This window comes from Polyodon spathula, chromosome 12, assembly GCF_017654505.1.
Source record: "Polyodon spathula isolate WHYD16114869_AA chromosome 12, ASM1765450v1, whole genome shotgun sequence".
NCBI classification, from domain to species: Eukaryota; Metazoa; Chordata; class Actinopteri; order Acipenseriformes; family Polyodontidae; genus Polyodon; species Polyodon spathula.
Genome location: NC_054545.1, coordinates 6,422,560 through 6,428,559, shown reverse-complemented (window position 1 = coordinate 6,428,559; position 6,000 = coordinate 6,422,560).

The following is a 6,000-nucleotide window of genomic DNA, read 5'->3' as shown; positions in this document are numbered from 1 at the left end:
TAAGGTTCTCTGTTGCACGATGAGGAGAAGTAATACCTGCCAGTTTCCCATCCCCCACCACAGGAGCCAATGTGATGGCCACTTTGGAGTCCCCAGCAAAGTTTGGCCTCTTTACACAGGCCGGATGTGAACTGGCACCATGTGACTCATCTGGTGCTCCCAGCAGCAGCGCTTTTATCTGGATGAGCCACTTGGGGTCTCACACCTCAGTAATTTATCTGATTTAGAAAGAGAAAACAGATAGTGATTGAACATAAAACTGTTAGCAGGGGGCAGTCTTAAAATACAGTGAATTTATTGCAACCACTAGTTACTAGTAAGTAGTCTTCATAGAGATACCATGAGATACTATGATATTCAAATTGAAGGGACCGAGCGGTCTCATTGGTGGTCTGTGTTTTATTTTTTTACATGGAGATTGTCAGAGGCTAGTGTACTGTATTAGTAATATGTATTGAGGGAAATAACTAACTTGTGTTGTTTTAACTGTACACTATATCTATATCTGTTCTGTGACAGCAATATATTTCAGCAGTTAAAACACTAACATAAATAGATTTTGAGACATTAGCAGTGTGGAGATTGGGTTCTAGGGAAAACCCTGCAGAGCCCATTTGATACTTGTGAGTTATTGAGCTCTCTCACTGTTGTGAAACAGCATCTTACACATGCAGCCTCACCTCATACTTTTTTTTTTTTAAAGACCTAATAGTGATTATTAAAAAAAGACCCTAAAAAACAATCCAGCAACATTAACTGTTACGCCAAATTAAATGGATTGGAAGGGGTTACTTCATTATGCAGCAAAGTAGAAAGATTCATAATTTATCATTACACCCAGCCGAAATGCCACCCAACTGAGTCTCACCCCTGTGAAAAACATCACGCGGAAAAAACTGTCAGAGCCATGCAGCAGCCAACGGGCAAAATTAATATGCAAATGTATGCAAGAAATTAAAAAGCAGAATTACACAGGCAAATGAGGTAGCTACACTTGAATTGTTAGGATTATGAATAATTACTGCGAATTTCCTGCTCCTAATATAACTTGTTTTTTGATAAACAAAGACTTAATTATCGAGATGCGCTCTAGAATTTCCGTGGCACTCATTAATCTTGCAGAAAAAACAAGTCCCCTGTGCCCAACAGTAATGAAGAGAGCGTGCCCTGAATCTGCAGAAAGATCAGAGGCACCAGGGTGCCAGGGTAGCAGAAATAAAATGACAGTGCCACTGTCCCTCACGTGTACCCAAGAGTATCATAACTTCTTCCGCTAGCTATCAAAGGGACTTATTTATGCTGGCAACTGAGCCATAAGTCCAATTTATGAGGCCTGAAGCAGTTGAGAAATGATCTGTTGATGTGCCGTGGAAATGACATTTTGTAGTCTCAGGCTTGGTCCCCACTGATGCCACGTATAATGGACCCTGAGTGCCTGGTAATAGAAGGGGCTTGGCGCACTGTGGTGCAAAACAGGGTAGGTTGCCACTTTGGGGGCCTGTGCCAGAAGTCCTCTGGTGAGTACGGTCCAGTGGTGTGTCGCTCAAAAAAATACCCCAAGGGCTGCATTGTAAATAAACAAGGGTTCACAGTGCAGATGGTTTTAATAGGCCCTTCAGGTACAGCATATATTACTGGGGAATCACTAAGCATCCAACCTTTTGAATATAAAACACAGAAAACGAGGGTGCAGATAGGGAAATGTTGAAATAGGAAAAACAAAAAAAAAGTAGAATAGCATAATCCCCAACCACATAATGAAATAAGTAAAACATTAATAAATACAAATTGTCCTTATCTATACCTATATATTTGTATACAGTTTAGCTGGCTGAATGGTTGGATGAAAAGCAAGGCCTCCTTATTTTAAGAGGAGATTCACCCACTCTCAAGGGTTATTGGCCTGATTCCTAATTGATGGAGGGTCCACACTCACAATTTTCCAGTGTTTTAGCAGAAAATGAGGCATTGTGAATGGAATAACCATAACCCAGAACTCACAAATAGCTGGCTTTGCTTTAATTATGAGTTTTAATTTGCCGTAGCAGAAAATTATTAGTGTTCCTATACAAGTATTAAAATGACAGTCCTTGTTTTCTTGTTCCATAAAAAAACAAAATGTTAAATAAATGCATTAATCTTTCCTTTGAGATGAGATTAAGAGTTAGCTACTTGCAAAGTTAATACACTTTTTTTTTTTTTTTAGGTCAGCAGCTAGAAAAATACTTTTACATTAATTAGGAAATATAGCATAATTTTTTTATTTTATATTTATTTTTTCTGTAGCAGTTATGGCCGAAAAGTAAAATAAAAAGCCCTCTTTGTTGCAAATTCCACCTTTCTGCTGTCAGTTTTTTTTTTCTTTTTTTGATGCTGTGATAATTTCCTTTCAGGAGACATTTTCTCTGAGCATTCATTTTGTTTCCATTCAATGATGTCTAAAGAGGGCCTGATCACGTTAAAGAAAATTTATATATATATATATATATATATATATATATATATATAAATAATAAATATCTTTAAGAAGTATTCCTTGCTGCATAGTTGATTGAATATACGATAACAAACCCCTTGGATGGTAAAAAGGAAAGCGTGAAAATTAAATGAAAAGAACCTGTAAGTATCATTTTGTCATAATGCCATTGCATTTTCTACAGCTTAGTTTTAACATAAAGCCTGACAGACATTAAAATGTACTGTGTTTTAGGCATAGAGTGAGGTTTTTTTTTTTGTTGTTGTTGTTTTTTATGCAGGGGACTAAGTTATTTTAAACAATATTGAGTTTTGACTCCAGTGTTTACTTAATGAAAGACCTGTAGGAGAATTAAAAAGGCCCCTCATGTTTTGAGCAGTCCAACGTCAGGTTAGTTATTGTAAAGTAGCCAGGAGAGGTCACAGAGCCTCTGGCATTAATAGGCTACTAAGGCCCAATTAGAGAGGGGTGACCCAGAGGACCACAGTCCTTTAACACTCGTCTCAGTGGACCTTCATTAGCTGTATGATGTGGTGCCGAGGTCCCAGAGGATATCATGGACACCCAAACATAAACAGAGACCTTCTGTCGATAGGATTTCTACAACAAAGAAAAGGATCTGTTTTGAAAATGATATCAAAGTCGTTTTTTGAATATCATCAAAAAAATAAATAAAAATACATTTGGAAAAACAGAATGTACTGCAGGCATTTTATTAATTATAGAATGCCTACTGCCTAAGAAAGAAGGAAAGACAGATTATAAGTATTAACTAATGTACTACAGCTTTATTCCTAAGTAAAGATATGCATTGATATACAAGTAACAATAACTTATACATTATATATTGTTCTTTCTATAATAGACTTACATTAGTTAGAATTCTGATGAAGTGGGATTCTAAGTCAATCATGTATGTTTGGATTACATAAAGATCCAGGTTCTGACTTGAGAAGATGTGACTCATGGGTTTGCACCCCAGGTTTAAATAGAGCACCTTTAGTCTCATGTAACACCGGTGTGAAGGTAGAGTTGACAGAGAGGTTATAGTTTCAGACATGAGAGACATTGAGATTAGAAAATGGGTTAAAGCCTTCCTTTACAGAGGTTAATGTGCTTAAATCAATATTAAAAATCAGATATTACAAACACGTCTGTTTTAAAGCAAGCAGTTTGCTATAGTTGCGTGTACAGTAAATAAAGTGTTCTTGTTATTAAAAAAAAAAAAAGTAGGTTTTAATTATTGTTTATTGTATCATAGCCAAATAATTGCATAGCAATTGTGTTTGAGTACAAATAATACATGTACAAAAACCAAACCAAAAAAATAATTTGGGAATCTAGTTTGACTAAAGCACAAACCCCATTAGCTGAACTAGAACACAGCATCAGAGCTTAGCTTATCTAAGAGTTGATGTATTAAATGTCTACAAAAAGCCATAACTGTTGGTATCTTAATATATAAAGAAGAAAGTTTGTCTGTCTGTCTATTCCTTTATGGATTCGGACACCGCAGGAGCCAGTGTAATCAAACTGTGCAGGGCCTCCTGTTTCATCCAGGGGAAGGTCACGGGCTATGTTTGATCAAAAATGTTGATCACTGGGTTACTTTATTTAGTAACCCCACTGCTGGTTCACTACAGTAGCCATGTACCTCAAATTAAAGTAACCCACCAAACCAAAATAAATGAAAGAAAGAACAATTAAAAAAAAATAAAAAATGGCAAAAACCCCCAAAAAATAAAGTTAAAAAAAGGGAAAGGGGTCCGAGCGCGCTGTGCGACACCCACGACAACTTATAGGAAACCATAAGGCTACCGTTCCCCACTTTGTCATGCATACAATATTGAATTTCCTCGGGCAATGCCGGGTACTTCAGTTAGTAATTCATAAGACAAACTTTATGAGACCTGTACTCAAAACTGGCGAACCACCAGCAAGGTCTGCCATCTGACAAAGTAGAACCAGCCTGGAAACAGAACAGAATGAGAACAAGAGACAAACATTGAAATGGAATACGGAAAATACAGCATAGAAAAACTATTTTAACATTAACCAGAACCAAATAAATAAATAAATAAATAAAATCCTTGGTTGAAGAGTAAGGATTTTGGGCATAAAAGGTTATCACTTTTACCGAAAGGCATGTGTGCATACCACATGTCTTTTCAAACATGTTTACAATTTAAACATGACAACTTCAAAGGGAAAATAGCTCTATGACTACAGGGTCTGGGTAACGTTATTTTAATTGGGCCAGTGCAGCCACAACTAGGGCAAGTTTCATAACACATGTTCATAGTACAGTATGTACCACATTCTCAATGAGCTATACAGTGAATGTATAGCGTTTTAGTATCTAGAAATAGGGTTTAATAAAATGGGAATATATGACCGTGTCCAGATGTGGACACAGTGTTATGCCTCTATTATTCTTTTTTTTTTTTTTTTTGATTAAATGGCTTCCAAATAAATGTAAAAATGATTCTGAATGTATTGTACAATTTGACATCTCCTTTAGGCAATTCAAAGACCAAACAGAGATCAAAACCAAAACAGTTAAAGGAAAGACTTTAATTGTTGCTCTTCAGCACATTGCTTTCGGTTCCATGTTAGATAAAACGGCTCTGCAAACAGTTGCATCCAAGTTGGATGGACAGAACGACAGTCTCCTGCATGTTACGGAGGATAAGTAAGACAGCAGTAGGCTGGGAGATGGACATACATAAGGTAGAGGGAGATAAACACATATAGTTAAAAGAGCAATATATGGGCTGATAAAGCAGGTAATGATATGTTATTGATGTGGGACCATACACATTTTAATCCACATCAATGTCCCAAGATATATGCAGTGCGATTAACCTTATCTTTTAGCTTGTAGAAACCCTCACTCTCATCACATAACCAGTTTGTGTTTGTTTGTGTGTCTTTGTCTCCCCAAGGATCCTGCAGCATCAGCTGCCTAATGAAGTCCCATTGAGACAAGTGCTAAAGAGCCCTGTTTTTCATGGTGGCCTTTTGGGTCATCGTTTTAATTGGGGGCTTAGTATCTAATTAATGAATGAGGCACTGAGACCTCACGTGGATAGCACAAGGTGGCAAAACTGATGTGCAGTGCTCTACTGGGCAGGAGACCCTTTAGTAATTGTCTCAAAGGGTCCATCGTTTACAGTATTCCATTGGCTATGGGTTATTCATTAGCAGCAGACCCAAGCCACCAAAAACATCCTACCAGATGCTAGACAGTTCAAGTTGTAAACAAAGTTGTTTGAAAAACATGCTATTGTAAATCAAAAACAAAAGGCTAATTTATTAAGTGAAAAAGTTAAACTGGGTCAAAGTGTGCCCATTTGCGGCAGTAATTAATTTGGAATTGGGTAAAGCTTCAAACGGTTATTTGAAAATTTTCAGAGCAATTTGAAACAGATTGTTCACTGTAAAAAAAAAAGTATGAATGATTTGATCAATTAGTTACCGGCACTTAGAATGGGAAAACTGTCATCTGACTTTGTCCAAAGCAA